Below are 17207 nucleotides of genomic sequence, written 5' to 3'. Positions count from 1 at the left end.
TCTGAAAATCTTGAAAATACTAAAGTAATTTTTAGTGTGTATTTCCACAAATTCCATTAGAAATTAATACAATTGGGAAAACTACATCCAACAGTTTGTAGATTAAGGAAAATAATACAAAACCTACTTGCAACCATCCCAAGAGCTAATACCTTTTTCAGAGAAAGTAAATGTCATTGATGGATTTTGTATCTGTTAGACAATGATAAGTTGCTATTACTCATGAAATAGTTTATTTTCTGCCTTTTGAAAACAAATTCTCTTTAGCGATGTTGCAACATTGAGGGGTGGCTACCATTAAAAAAGACTGTGGCTTCTTGAGATGGAAATCATATAACTATTTCAAAAGTTCTTCAGGGTTTCTTACTATGTTCTTCACAGTGTCAGGAAATGAACAAAAGAAATTACCCAGTGTCTTTTCAACTGAATTCCGAGGAATTTCTGGCAAGTCTTGTAGAGATTTTATTAAATACATAGAATGTGTATTTCTGATTATTTTTACTAGACTTTTTAACAATTCTAGGGATGAACCTTAAGTTAGACCAAACTTACAGCAATGCAAAGGTTTTTTGTTCATAGCAATGCAAAAGACACTGTTTATAGCAATTCAAATTCATTTAGGTTGATTGAAAATATAGATTTTTGAGAGTCATATTCTCATCTAACCTGATTTTAACATCTTACTGATTCCCTCATAAACTTTAAAACTTATGAGTTTTAAAATCTCTGACTTATGTTTATTTTATGTCCGTATAAATCATAATTTTACCTTTTCAAAAATTGTATTTTAACAAAGGAAAAATTATCTCTAGAGTTCAAAATTATGCTTTAGTGGAAGTAAATAACAAAAATGTATTATATCATTAGTATCTGATATTTTCTAAGATTAACAAAAATGTCTTTAGTATTATTTTAGATTTTTCTGTTTTAAGTTGATAGAAATTTTATAGACAGTCCCTGACTTACTAAGTTTCCACTCTTGATTTTTCCACTTTACAATAGTGTGAAGCCAACACGCTCTCAGGAGAAGCCGTACTTCAAGTATCCATATAACCATTTTGCTTTTCACTTTGAATTTAGCCTTCAATAAATTACAAGAGATATTAACACTTTATTATAAAATAGGCTTTGTGTTAGATGACTTTTCACAATTGTAGGCTAGTAAGTCTTCTGAGTACTTAAGCATTTATGATAGGCTAGCCTAACCTATGATGATTGGTAGGTTAAGTATATTGAATGCATTTTCAACTTAGGATATTTTCATAAGAAACCTAGAATAGGTTTATCAGGGCATAACCCCATCACAAGTTGAGGAGAATCTGTATAAGCACAAACTCTTCAAACATTATTACTAATTCAGTCACTGTACCATGGTAAATTACCTCATAAAATGGTGGTATAAAGAAACAAAAATCTAGAACTCTTTAGAAAGAAAGTCAGTTTTACCCTCAATATTTATTATTATTATCTAAAGCTAAAACATCTCCATCTTGAACTTCAGATTATTTTGTTCGACTTCTCAACTCAAATGTCTCTCATGACCTTAAGCTGAAGTTCCAAATGAATTTTTCGTCTCTCCCAACCTCCCCAATCACTCATAAAACATCTCTTCTTTTGTGTTGTTTCTTACATGCTCCTTCTAACCATCCAACCTCCAAGCATATGAGTATTCAGGTCTACTACCAACCATCTCATCTACAGCCAGTATCTCTACTCCCATTTCCACTCCAGGAGTTGAGGACTCCTCATGAGTCCCATGGTTTATGGCAATTGTGATTTTCCTGCCTCCAAACTTTACATTTTAAATTTGTGGTTCTGCTTATCACAGAGCCAGAATTATGTAGTAGATTGGAAACACAACTTTGAAACCAGGCATGGTGGCTCATGTCGTAATCCCAGCACTTTGGGAGGTCGAGGCAGGTGGATCACCTGAGGCCAAAAGTTTAAGACCAGCCTGGAAAACATGGTGAAACCCCATCTCTACTAAAAATGGGCATGGTGGTGCATGGCTATAGTCCCAACTACTGTGCTTGGGAGGCTGAGGCAGGAGAATTGCTTGAACCTGGGAGGTAGAGGTTGCAGTGAGCAGAGATCACATCACTACACTCCAGCCTGGGCGACAGAGTAAGACCTAGTCTCAAAAAAAAAAATGCAACTTTGATTTGGAATAGCCTGGTTCTCCATGACAGAATAAAGGATCTTAAACATGGTATGAAAACCCTCCATGACTTGATGACTTGGCCTTTCCTACCACATGGGCCCTTGCAACTGATGCTTCCACGACAAAAAATGGGGTGTGATTTCCCTGCATTTTCATCATTTTTTGCTTCTTGCTCTTTCTGCCTTAAATACTTCTTGCTCCCACTTGCCTACCTTTTTAAAACACAATTCAAAGCCTTATCACTTTGACTTCTTTAAACAACTTTCTAGGCCCACCCCTATCCAAACATAATACACTCACTTGTATCATTGCATTAAAAAATACCTATTGAAATTATCTGCTAGCCCCTCACTGAGCTGTAAGCATCTTGAGAGCAAAATACAAAACTCCCACAAACTTTAAGTCCATTATGTAGTCTTGAGTTCGGCTCAATTAAATATTTAAGCATAGAAAAGACATTTAAAAAATGCACAGACTATATATTTCTTTGAGATTCATACCTAGAATTTTTGCATCGAAAATGAAGAAAAGTATTCTATCAATATTTATCATTAACATGACAAATATTCTTAGTATAAAGGCTCTTCTGTTGTCATTGTCACTCCCAGAAATAACTAGTAAATTGATACATGAAACAAGAAATGCTGTCCTAGACTCTCCTTCCAGGTGACATTCACACCACCAGAGGTACACAGAGATAATGTAAGTGGGACATAAATAACGTTTATAAATAATCTAAGGATAAGTACTCAGATTTTTTTCTCACTCCCCATGTTATATGCTTTTTTTTGGCCAATTTTTTCTCATATGAAACTATGATTTTTTAAATGTTGGTCAGCGGACATTGTAAAATAGACAATATTTTACTAAATCTCCTATTTTCTCTAGTCTATTCAACACCTACAAATATTTCTAACATACTGTATTAACATAGTTTACTGCTAAAATTATATAAATTTATAATAGAAATATAAAAATGTATATGCATTCAATGACTATAAGCATGGTCTGATTCTATTACAGCAGGACCCCAAATTTTTAATATAGCATATGACAAAATGTAAAACACGAAAGACTGAGAATCACGGCTCAAGGGAATATATTACATTTAAAAATATATATGTAGGCAGAAGAGGAGCAGGCCTTTGGCAACTTCCTTTGGCTAAGCAGAAATGATTCTGTGTACTTAATTCTGTGAAAAGAACAAAATACATTTATTCATAGGAAGCCCAGAGTAGTAAGAATAAGAATCTTGTGACTTCTATTATGAATAACACTGCATTATTAAATGCTTATATTTATATAATGATAGGTGTTACCACAATAATAATAAATAATATGCTTTACCTTGAGTCTTTTTCTCCCAGTGAACAATTTCCTTGGAGTCTAGCACTTCTAAATCTGTCATCACTCTTGTGGCGACAGGACACTACCTAATGTGATGAAGCTGCAATTTACTAAGCAGTCAGTACTCAGGTGCCTCTCATAATGGTAAATGTAGGCTCTAATATCCTCGGAAATTCCTGGAAAATCATTTCGCTTAGAGCTTAAAATGTGCTATGTGCTGCCAGATATTCCATTGTGTAATTAAAAATAAGCAAATAGAACCTTTCTGGGAGATGAAATTTCCTAAACCCCAAGCAATAACATTGTAAAATGTTGGCTATTTTACCTGGTTCTTCTGCTGAAAGATATGAAAGAAAAAGTAGATATCACTCCATCAGTTTCTGGGGCCTCTACAAAGGGGCACTTTTTCAAAATAGTACTTACTGAATTTGTCATCTCTTGGTATAAGAACAGCTTCGTAATAACTAAAGAGTGTATAATTTGCAGAGTGGTTGTTGTTGTTTTTTAAACAAATTTCTATTTTAGAATGGCTTTCTACAAAAAAGTTTTGAAGATAGCATAGTCTCATATACTGCACCATCCCCCACCAGTAGCCCCCTTCAGTTTTCCCTGCTATTAACATATTAGTATGGTACATTTGTTGTAACTAAAGGAACATAGTGATATATTATTACATACAACCAACATTTTACTCAGATATACTTAGTTTTTAGCTATTGTCTTTTTTCTGTTCCAGGATCTTATCTAGGATGTTACAATACATTTGGTCTTTACGTCTCCTCGGGTTCCTACTGACTGACAGTTTTTTCTGACTTTGTTTTTGATGACTTTGACAGTTTTAATGCTCACCATGTCTACTGTAGAATATCCCTCAAATAGGTTTGTCTGAATTGTTTTTCATAAGATGGAGTTATGGATTAGGGGGAAGACAACCATATAGGCAAACTGGTATTCTAATCACATTATATTATAGGTCTGTACTATCAACATGACTTATTGTGATGGTCACCTTGATCATCTGGCTGAGGCAGTGTTTGTAAAGTTTCTCCAATGTAGAGTCTCTCTTTCTCTTTGCCCATTTCTCTCCTGTACTCTTTGAAAGGAACCACTGTGAGTAGTCCACACGTAAGGAATGGAGTGTTATACTATACATCATTAAGGGGGACAATATCCACTAAACTACTTGGAATTCTATTACAATGAGACATGCTATTTAGCCCATCTATTTATTTTTAATCATTTCTATAGTATGGGATCATGAATATTTATTTTATACTTTGGGCTATAATCTAATACCACATTATTCATTTTAGGTTGTTTAGCCATTGGGAACTCTTTCAGTTGGCTTCTGTGTCCAATTCACATACCACCATCATTGTGTGTGTGTGTGTGTGTGTGTGTGTGTGTGTGTTTCCTAATTTATAGGCACTAAAAGATACTCCAAACTTTTCTTGTATATTCCTGAGCCATTCCTAGAATAAGTCACTTTTTCACAGATCTCTGATTCCTTTAATTTGCAAAAATATTAGAAATCATGAACCCAGTGGTGGGTATGATCCCTACTACTGGAGTGTACTCCAGGTACTACACTCCAGTATATAGAGCAAGGAAATACATGTGCATAAACTAAGCTCTGGTTTCATATCTATCTATCTGTATCAACATGAAGCCTTTTGAAAATTTTTGATGCCATCAACTAAACTGAAAATGTTTTCCCCAATCTGGCAACACCTAGTCAAGCAGATCCCAATTTTCAATCAATGGTGACTTAGATGTTGCACTGGAAAAGTAAGAGAGTCTTTTTCTTCATGTGGCTGCCTGGTTGACTCATGACTGAAGTGGTTTGATAGACTCCACTGTGCACTTCATTTTTGGTCACTTTTTCTAGTCTTAACACAGGACATGGCACATGTCAACATTCAATAAGCTTTTTTAGCAAATGAATGAAGGAGAAGACACATAAATAAGATGTATGACCTTCCTTCCTCTTCACTCTCAGAAAATGCTTCCCTTCTTAATTTATAGAAGCAACAGAGGACATGCTATGGAATCTTCCTCAACTTCAGGCCCTGCTTCCTACAAACCTACCTGCACCATAACTGTATCTTCTATTTCTATAGAGGAAACAGTATTCATCTTTACCCCATGTTAACAGATCCATCTGCGGGTTACACTCCCTTTTCCTGCCTTTTCCAATATATAGTTTCCTCAATCTTTTGCCTAATATCTCCTGTGTCTTCACCTTCTCTATCTCAGCCCTCAATTTACCCTCAGCATACAAACTCAAGTCTCTCTCTTTTTGCAAATATAGATTTTTATCTCCAAAACCACTTCCTGCTATTTCTTTTTCTATTTTTCTTCATATTTCAGAATTCTGAACTGCCATCCATTTCTCTACTGTACTATCTGGCTTCTACCTCTAATTAAACAGTCAATTTATACCTAGTTTGCTAATTCTAGTGGAATTTGTTTTAATTGATCTAACATATCACACACCAACAGAAAATAATATACATTATTCAGTTAAACTGGCTGACAAATTTGTACAGCAATTTAGAAAAAAAAACACAATTTGCTTATTATATGCAAACTACCATTTGTATAACTGAATTCCAAAAGTCTTCAAGAACTATGTTAAAAATCAGTTAAATGAAAAAGTTTAGAAGAAAATACTGATAAAATGTGTTGCTAAGCCCATTTTAGAATTTTAAAAATGAAATGTCTACCACAAAATAATTAAAAATTTCCATTTCAAAACCATATTAAATGTATGTCAAGCAACACATTTGAAATGCTTTATCACATAAAGTAAATATTAATATTTAAGATGTAAATGAGCAGACAATTCATGAGAAAAAATACAAATGGCTAAACAACATAAAATGTTCAACTTTATAATAAATAAGCTACTTTTTCTACCTATCAAATTTAAGAGTTAAATATCTCCCCCAATTCTAGTAAGTATGAATTAAAAGACCAGCACTATTTATGGTTTCTAGAGAATGGTAAAAATATATATGATTTTCATTTTGTGTTTATTTCTAGATTTTCTTTTTTCTTTTTTTTTTTTTTTTTGAGGTGGAGTTTCGCTGTTGTTACCCAGGCTGGAGTGCAATGGTGCAATCTCGGCTCACCGCAACCTCCACCTCCTGGGTCAAGCGATTCTCCTCCCTCAGCCTCCCGAGTAGCTGGGTCTACAGGCATGCACCACCATGCCCAGCTAATTTTTGTATTTTTAGTAGAGATGGGGGTTTCACCATGTTGACCAGGATGGTCTTGATATCTTGACCTCGTGATCCACCCGCCTCGGCCTCCCAAAGTGCTGGGATTATAGGCGTGAACCACCACGCCCGGCCTATTTCTAGATTTTCTAAGTGGCACTAAAAAGAAGAAGAGACATTTAACAACCAGAAGGAAAACATTATCATCTAGTAACAAAAATAAAAATAAAAATAAATAATAACAGAGGCTACAATAGATATTATAAAACAAAAAAGTAGGCAGAGCAACCTCCTGGGATTTTTATAGTGCCAAAAAGACCCTTTTAAAATAGTTTTCCTACATCTTATTAATATAAGTTTTTATTGAAATTACTCTTTAAAAATTAAGGTATAAAAACAAACACTTCTAGGGTAAATAGTTCTCACTAGACAAAAATAATAAATTGCTTCTGGAAAAGAGGTTTTAATAAGGGCAACAGAAACTAATGTAGGGGTGCCCAAAAGACAGAAAGTGAACATTCTGTAAGGGGAAAAATGGGTGGTGAGCTAGAAGCCCAGAACACTAAAGGAAAGGCTTTGCCCAACACCTAAAACGAGACACTTTAATAGTCCCTTGTCCAAAATATCATGCTATGGGTCCTGTTTAAAAGGCAACAGCTGTGGACACAGATGTGGAGTTTTCTTCTGTGATCCAAGCCAAGGCTCTACTGGATAGAAGCAGATTAATATAGCTCTAATGGTGGCAGATTAGATATTTGGCCTGTTTGTTAGACATAACTGAATCTGCGTTTCTGAGAACAGCTCTTGATGACGCACGATGTCACAAATCCAGCATAAGGGGCAGTTTGAAATATGGTGACAGAATACACGTTAGTGAGTGAAAAATGCCGACTAGATAGGAGAAATACTTACATCAACAAATTATAATGAAATTTTGTTTTCATTTAAATATATAATTCCTTATCTTGTAAGAAAGGCCTCCCCAATAATAAAACTAATACTCACATGTATGGATTTTTGATGCTTAAAAAACAAGCACTGGAGAAAAAATTCAAAAACATAGAAACCCAGATTTTTCTTTTTTTGGTATCAACTATTTGGTTAATTATTTCAAGTATTTGAGCTCACAAAAAGTCTGAGAAATTGATCACTACAATGAGCTTTTTATGTGGCAGAAATAGGAACTGATCACAGGTGGTACAATTGCAAAGCTACCACAATATTCTAACTGCAATCTAGGTTGCTTTCAAGTTGTTTGCCAAATTTCAAACTGGCTACTCTAAAAGATATGATGTCTAAATGAATTCCTTTATTTCATTTTTTTTCTCATATATAAAATTGCACTTTAGGTTCTGAGGTACATGTGAAGCACCTGCAGGATTGTTGCACAGGCACATACATAGCAATGTGGTTTGCTGCCTCCATCCCCATCACCTATATCTGGCATTACTCCCCATGTTATTCCTCCCCAACTCCCTACCCCCCACTGTCCCTCTCCTAGTACCCCCCCACAGACCTCAATGTATGATGCTCCCCTCCCTGTGTCTATGTGTTCTCATTGTTCAACACCCACCTATGAGTGAGAACATGCAGTGTTTGATTTTCTGTTCTTGTGTCACTTTGCTGAGAATGATGGTTTCCAGCTTCATCCATGTCCCTACAAAGGACACGAACTCATCGTTTTTTATGGCTGCATAGTATTCCATGGTGTACATGTGCCACACTTTCCCTGTCCAGTCTATCATCAATGAGCATTTGGGTTGGTTCCAAGTCTTTGCTATTGTAAACAGTGCTGCAATGAACATATGTGTGCATTTATAATAGAATGATTTACAATCCTTTGGATATATACCCAGTAATGGGATTGCTGGGTCAAATGGAATTTCTATTTCTAGGTCCTTGAGGAATCACCACACTGTCTTCCACAATGGTTGAACTAATTCACACTCTCACCAACAGTGTAAAAGTGTTCCTATTTCTCCACATCCTCTCCAGCATCTGTTGTCTCCAGATTTTTTAATGATCACCATTCTAACTGGTGTGAGGTGGTATCTCAATGTAGTTTTGATTTGCATTTCTCTAATGACCAGTGATGATGAGCATTTTTTCATATGTTTGTTGGCCTCATATATATCTTCTTTTGAAAAGTGTCTGTTCATATCTTTTGTCCACTTTTGAATGGGTTTGTTTTTTTCTTGTAAATCTGTTGATTCCTTTTAAATAAGCAATACTGTATGAAATGAAAGAACTCCAAGAACGCATTTTTCTAATCAAATTGTCGTTTATGCAAATCAGTCCACAAATATTTATTGAGCAACTATTATGTGCCAGACACTGTTCTAGATGCTTGGGAAATATCAGTAGACAAAACTGAAACACACACACACAAAAACAGCTAACATTGTAGAGCTCACATTCAAGTGAAAATATTAAAAAATATATGAGTAAATTTTAGCAGGTGTTAGATAATAAGTCCTTTAGAGTATGATAAAGAGGGCTGGTATGAAGGAGGGTGGGGTTTCCATTTGAAATGGGAGTCCTGCATGAGGGATCAGGCATACAGAAGTTGCGTTTAATCAAAGACTTGAAGACACAGGCAGAGAGGAAGTGAGCTACGGGGATAACTGGGGAGAAAGCGGTCCAGGCAAAGAAAACAGCCAGTGCAATGAGAATGTGCCTGGCATGCACAAAGAATGGTAAGGATAAGTATAGCCGCATCAGAGTAAGTGAGGAGAAAGGTAATGAGAGATAAGATAATAACAAAGAAAAAAGAGCCCAATTGCACAGGCCGTGTAGGCAATTGTAAGGTCTAACATGGGAACCATTGGAGGGTTTTGAGCAGAGGATTGACATTAACTGATTCAGGTTCTGAAAGGATCACTCAAGCTAATATGCTGTGGATAGATAGTGAGGGAAAGGTGGAAGCCAAGAGAATGGCTACGAGGTTTCTGTAGTAATCAGGGCTAGGAATTATGCTAGCTGACTAGAGTTAGAGCAGTAGAGATGGTGAGAAATGTCAGATTCTGGATTATTCTGCAAGGAGGACTAACAGTAGATTGGAGGTGAGGTGTAAGAGAGAAAGAGGAGTCAGGGATGCCTTCAGGATTTCTGACAGAGGAACTGAAAGGCTGGAGTTGCCATATTATAAGGGATGGAGCAGATTTGGAGGCAGTAACTGCAAGAGTATGAGATGTCTATTAGGTATCTAAGTCAAGAAGCCAATTATTACAACTGGATATATAAGTGTGGAATTCAGAAGAGGGGAATTTGTTGATATAAACTTAGGAGTTATCTGCCTGCCATTTAATTTCTAGTTAATGGATCAAGGGATGTAAAGCATTCATTGGTCAATTAATATACGTCATACACAATGTCATGCACTTTCAAATACCTTGTCATTTACTTCTTTATAACTTCCTTGTAAAAACTCCTAGTATTACAGACTTGAACTTTCTAGGGACTAATAAATTAAGTTGAGAAAGCCTAAGAAACTCTCTGTGGCTAACCAACTTCCTTTATGGCAATTAATTTTAGAAGAGGCAGAACTTGGACACATATGCAAGTTTTTCCATTCGCTATACAGTATAGTCTCTCAAAGGCCCAATACAAACAGAAATGTAGCTTACATTCTGGCTTCTGGGATAAAGGAGAAAAAAGAAATCTAAGAAGTGAATGCAGAACTGTGCAATTACCCCCTAATATCATAATAAATACCCTTTATGTGAATTAAGTTTAAAACTAAATTTAATAACCTTTTATAAAGAATGAAAACATATGTGGCCTTTTAAATTTTGAACCAAAATGTTTAAAACATTTTATGGTTTTATTTACTAAATAAGTAATCTTCTTGAAAAATTACCTGTTTCTCACAAGATACTTTATTTTGATGACAAATATGAGCTAAATTGTGTACCTATGTGAAACAATAAGTAATCAATTTCTCTAAAACATAACATAAAAATAATGGATTAACTTGATGCCATATTTTTCAAAAACAAATAGAATTCTCTCTCTTACCAAATATTCATCCTTAAAAGTTTTATATGTTACTTCTGTTATCCATTTTAAGTATATTCATAATTACACAAGATGCACATCCTAGACAATTAACCAGCCTAAAGTATCAGACATCATTTCTGAAGGTATGTATGAACCAAATTCTACATTCTACTATGAAATTGTAAATGACTACAAAATATGCCAAGCTTGAGAAAAAATACAGCTATAAGATTTCTTATTACAAACTAACCTATATATGTTATTATGACAAAAAAATCTTGTGAAATATTTCTTTCATAAGATGATTAATAAAAATGTTTCATGTACTCATTCAGGCATTAAGCGCCCAACACTATAGCCTCTATTCTCTGTTTTTGGGGGAAAGATGCGAAAAAACTTTCAAAATTATGCAGAATGTTATACTGGAATGAAATACTGTGTGTATAATGCATATTATAGAAACAATATATATGAAATACATGTTTTTAAAATTTACAGTATAACTTTCAAGGAAACAATTTGAAGTGTTAATTTTCACGTGTTATGATTTTATAGGTGAGGTTAGCTCAGAGAATAAACACTGAGTTAGCATTAACATTTATAAAATAAAGTTTTGGAGAACACATTTGTTTAACCTGCTACACACACACACACACACACACACACACACACACACACACACACCCTCTTTTTAGATTTCCCACAGCTCCTTAATACCAACATATATTATTTGGCATATTTTAATACTTATTAAATATTTTCCAAATTAATAACCCTATCCACTGAAACCCACCATGTTTCCTAGAAACCAGTGACGTTAGCAGACACTGGAATATGTGTTTTGGGGACACTAACCAAAGGACTTGGTGCCGTATTGTCTTTACAACCAGAGTAGCTCCATGTATATTTGTTTTATATATGGCAGCTCTATGCAACATTTTCCTGCAAAAAGCCTTCTGTCACAGAATAACTTGGAAAACCATGGTCCTGAAGACTTCCTCATTAAAAATATATTTAGAATCATTTAGGTTTTAAGTTTCACATTTATGTAACAGAACTACGGAAAGAATACTGAGACCATCAACTGGCACTTGCACTAACATTACCATTCAAAAAAAGAAATGGCATAATAAATCTTCTTTGTCTAATTTACCATAAAGTTTAACATTTGAGGCAATATTAGGTACGATTTTACTAAACACTGAGTTCTTTTCAGTAATGTGCAAAGATTCACCATGGTACATGTTTACATTAAAGTAAATAAAACACTTCAGTACAAAAGCGCCCCCCTCACCTTGAGAAGACTTAAAAAGGCATGCTGTATAGAAAGAGAGCTCTATGCTTTATAGAACATTTTTCATTGTGATCTTATTAGTCTAGCAGTTGAGTAAGACAGATTGAGTGATCAAATGCAATCTCCAGATGAGAAAATGAGGTACAGTGACAAACAAAAATGATTCATAAGAGCTTTCAAAGTTAGCAGTAGGAGAAAAGGAGACTCCTAGGTCAAGTTCCAAAAAATTGACCATGTACCACACACAACCATGTCATTGTCTAATGACCTAATGCATTATGAATTTACTGTATCAGGATCTCAAGTGATAGGCCATAAATAAAGGACTATAGAAAATAATTGCTGGTTACACATTTGGAATGAAATCTAAACTTAAAAAATGGAGCACTTCTTTTTGAGCTAAAACCTCAGACAGGTTTGGCCCAAGCACTTGTATTTGCTAAGGAAGAAGCAACTTCCCTGTATAATTACAAGGAAAAGACCTCTGATGTTTTTCTTTCAGCTACTAGCATACACTCAGAGTTCTAGGCAGAAAAATGGCCCTCAAAGATGTCCATGTCCTAATCCCTAGAATTTGTGAATATGTTACATTACATGGCAAAAGTGACTTGGCAGATACGATTAAGAACGTTGAGTTAGAGCGATGATCCTGATTATCTGGGTGGGCCCAATGTTACCATAAGGCACTTATAAGAAGAGGCAAGAGGACCAGAGTTATTAGTGAGAGATGTGAAGATGGTAGAAATTATAGTGATGTGATGTGAGAAGGAATCAAGTCACATTTGCCAGCTTTGAAAGTGGACAAAGAGGGTCGCAAGCCAAAGAACTTGGGCAGCCTCTAGAAGCTAGAAAAAGCAAGGAAACAGATCCCTCTCAGATACTTGACAAAGGAATGCAACTGTGCCAACACCTTTATTTTAACAACGTGTGATCCATGTCAGACTTCTGACCCACAGGTCTGTGTAGTTATATAGAATTATAAAATTCATAAATTTGTGGTTTTAATGCCATTAAAGTTTACAGTGATTTGTAATAACAGCAATAGAAAACTAATATAGTTGTCTTAGAAGAACATGATCTCTTTAATAGATGAAGAGATATTTTAAAAATTTTTCAAGAAATATTCACTTAAAGTCTAAGATGTATCAGACTCCAACATTTCAGATTAAAGAAAACTAAGACATGCTCCCTGTGGGCAGGAGTGAATAGTTTTTTCAGATACGTGAACTGGATGGTGTATACATGTAACATGTAGATACACACATTTATCTGTGTGCAGGATGACAAGAGAGTGACAGGAGAAGAAAAGGGAAAATAAAGGAAAAGAGATTTTAGAAATCACTAAGCTAACTGTACAAATGAGGAAACTATAATCCAGTCTGGCATTCATTCATAAAGTTTAACATCCACTTGCCCAGATATAAATAGTACTTCTTTTGCTGAATTAACAAAATGAAAGCAATGTGAAGTCTTTCTCAGATTCTAATACGAACAATCTCTAAATTTAGACTATGAATCAATCAGTCCTAGATGATTCTAAAGACAATCAGTCGTCATGGTATTTTCTTCTCCAACAAAAAATTTTAGGCTAAGCAATTGATTCGTATTTTCTAATTTTAACAGTAAATTACAGATTCTGTTACATTTGAAAACTACAATTTAACAACAATGCACCTTAGGATGGTTTATAAATTCTAATGAATATGAAAAATGATGTATATTTTAAAATTAGTACCTAAAATAAGCAAAACCATTATACAGAGAAACGTATTGATACAGTAGTTATGACATAATAATATGCATCTGGAAAACTTTGGTTTTTTAGTAATACTTACATCTGACTTTAGTCTCAAAAAATAGAAATTCAAATTAGATGACTCTATATAATAGAGAATGATCAATGTGCATCTATATAATTTATATGTCTAGGACATTACCCATGTCTTCTCCTGAATGGTTTCTGACTGATGGAATTTTTCTATTGTGGTTAGAAAATCGAAGAGGAGGAGAAAAAAGCATTTTATCTTGAATTATTTTTTTCCACAGAGTTTCAACCTCTGTAGCTGAATTTGGAACCTTCTTATATCAAAAATCTATTACAGATAAAAGTATAGTCTTTCTGTCAAATACCTGTTAGGTCTGGGCATCAGAAACAAGAGACTGATGAATATTTAATATTAATTGACATTATAAACTAGTACAGAAACCAAATTTCTTATTAGTATTATTTAGTATTCTAGACTAGCATAACAACCTCATAAACTTCATGTATCATCTGTGGTGAACTAAGGAGTTCTGAATACATTAAGTTTGGGGAAAAAATACTATGGCGATACTATAGAAAAAAATGGATTGAATGCCTATACAATTTATATGATAAGGACTAAATGGTCATGATGATAATGACAATGACAGCTATAACAGTTTTCCTTGTGTGAGACTCTGTGATACATGATCTCATTTGGGCTTCACAATAATCCAATGGATATACATCGCCTCCATTTATAGTTGAAGAGAATGACTTAGGAGGATTAAGTATCTTTCACAAAGGGACACAGCTAGTAAGTGATACATCTAAAATTCAAACTCTAGCCAAAATCATATCTGTCCAGCTCTCAAACCACACTTCTTAACCATCTTCTATTGGCAAGAGTGAATGTCCCAAAGTGTCCCGAAGGACTGAACTGTGTCTGGTATTTATTTCCTCAACCCATGGTACAGAATATTAAGGAACTCAATTAACCATTAGTTTCCTTTATATATAGTCTTAGTTTCCTTGATATAAACTGGATAGATTGGATGATGTTAAAAGTTCTTTTTACCTCCACAGTCATTCATTTTTTAGTCATGTATTCCATAGACAAAATACACATGCATTCCCTTTGCCAGACCTGCTCTAAATGAACCAAGTAGGGAAAGTTCCTGACCTGATCTCACTCTAGTGAGGAAGACAGACTATAAACAAACATTTGTGGGGAGGACTACTTCAGGAAAGATATTTCTGGCAAGGGACATTTGAATTATCACGAATAAAATGATGAAGTCATAGGTATATATCCTAGCGGAAGAGTTTTCCAGGTAGGGGGGATTCATTCCAATGACTCCTTTAAAGTCTAACCACAGCAGACATCCTTTTGACTAAATGTATTTTACGATTGTGGGATTCACACCTTAAGTGATACATTTTAGATGATAAAAAGAAGTTGGAAGTGATCAGTAGCATTCAGCTGAACCTTAACTCTTTCCTAGACCTGCTAATCTATAAACTGAAAATCTGCCATTTGGGATGGAGTCAAACATGTGATTCAACAGGAAGTACCAAACTACTAACAGTAATTCATACAAAATACATCTAAGGTATTATATTTTGTGAGGCTATAGTGCCTCACTATCAGGATGTATTGCATAAAGTGAGGTGATTTAGCATAAGACTGGAGTAATGACAGCTTACTGTGCTAAATTTGATACATCAAAAGCATAATGCAATCATTTCTATTACTGTTATGTTCTCAAAATCTAGCACCCTTTGTTGAGTTTATGACCATGGCATCAAACTAACTAGAATTGTGTAAAGTAGTCTGGAATGATCACTTAGAGTATTTACAATCACTACAAAAGAGCTTCATTTTTTTTATAAGTACTCATTAAATGAACAGAAAGCAACTCTTTTGGCATGATTTGGTAGGCAAATAAGCAACAAAATTTCACTACTTCACTCTATGAATAATTTCACATCACATCTAGTGAAGTGAACAGAAAGTTTTACTTCATTTAAATAACCAAAATGTTGGCACAAACCAGGTTGTGGTAATAATTTTATTTCTAGTTCGAGTAGTAATATTGCATATAACTAGTTTAAATGCTCAATCATGTATGCTTCCATTACCTTAATTCTATATATAAATGTATTCACTTAGCAGTTTTCAGGCAATAAAAAAAATCTGACTTGATGCTGAGGTTGCATGGATTACGGTGCTGTAGAGATTTATGTTTAAATAGATGAGGAAAATCCTTTGACTTAAAAATATTTTTCCTTTTCTTAATTAATTATTCTAGACATTTCATAAGCCCAAAAAGAAAAGTAGTACAACTCCTTGTTCACAGAATTGAGAGAACCTAGTATTAGAAGAAAACATTTGTAGGCTTGAACCATGAATCCATGTTAATATTTATTTTCTTGTTTATCTGTAACACTTATAAATTCTCTACAGTGAAAGAATAAAAGCCTTGGGCAGTTATAGTGGCTCATGCCTATAATCCTAGCACTTTGGGAGGCTTAGGCAGGCAGATTGCTTGAGCTCAGGAGTTCAGGACCAGCCTGAGCAACATGATGACACTTCATCTCTACTAAAAATACAAAATTAGCTGGCATAGTAGCATACACCAGCATCATCCCAGCTATGTGGGGGGCTGAGTCAGGATGATTACTTGGACCCAGGAGGTGGGGTCTGCAGTGAACCGAGATGGCGCCACTGCACTCCAGCCTGGGCAACAGAGCAAGAGCAAGACTCTGTCTCAAAAAAAAAAAAAAAAAGAATGAAAGCCTCTTACACATCCATCAATATTTTAAAAATTAGAGAAGTAAAGCCCTGCAGCAAGATACAATATACATATTTTTAAAACAATTTGAGGAATATATTTGATTAAACTACTTCTTTATAGATTTCTGCTTAGCAACTTGGCTGAAGAATGGCCCAAATAACAAATGTTGAAAACAAATCCTGAAGAAAGAAAAGAAAAAATTTTAGAGGATATCACATGGAAAAAATATTTGAAGTCTAAGTAAAAAAAATGATTGCATAACTAAGTTTAGATGTATGAATTGTTCTTCAGTAACATAGGCAAGTATTCTCTTCAGAGTATAATCATTTTTTCTTTCTTTTTTTTTTTTGGAGACGGAGTTTCGCTCTTGTTACCCAGGCTGGATGGAGTGCAATGGCGCGATCTCGGCTCACCACAACCTCCGCCTCCTGTGTTCAGGCAATTCTCCTGCCTCAGCCTCCTGAGTAGCTGGGATTACAGGCACGCGCCACCATGCCCAGCTAATTTTTTGTATTTTTAGTAGAGACAGGGTTTCACCATGTTGACCAGGATGGTCCATTTTTTCTTTTTAACAGTATATACAAAATGCTTTCTATTTGAGCATCAAAATATATTGCCATCAGTTAAAAACAGACAATATTCC

General features: G+C 34.8%; 1 protein-coding gene across 3 annotated transcripts in view; it reads right to left on the bottom strand.

Moving 5' to 3' along the window:
• PDE3A (phosphodiesterase 3A) overlaps positions 1-17207 on the bottom strand; it is a 320464-nt gene that overhangs the window by 165315 nt on the left and 137942 nt on the right. The window lies entirely within an intron of this gene.

The sequence above is a fragment of the Aotus nancymaae genome, unplaced genomic scaffold, assembly GCF_030222135.1.
Source record: "Aotus nancymaae isolate 86718 unplaced genomic scaffold, 86718_ANA_hifiasm-v0.15.2.pri h1tg000016l, whole genome shotgun sequence".
In the NCBI taxonomy this organism is placed as follows: domain Eukaryota; kingdom Metazoa; phylum Chordata; class Mammalia; order Primates; family Aotidae; genus Aotus; species Aotus nancymaae.
Note: the sequence above shows the minus strand (reverse complement) of the source record. Positions and strands in the feature narration are given on the sequence as shown.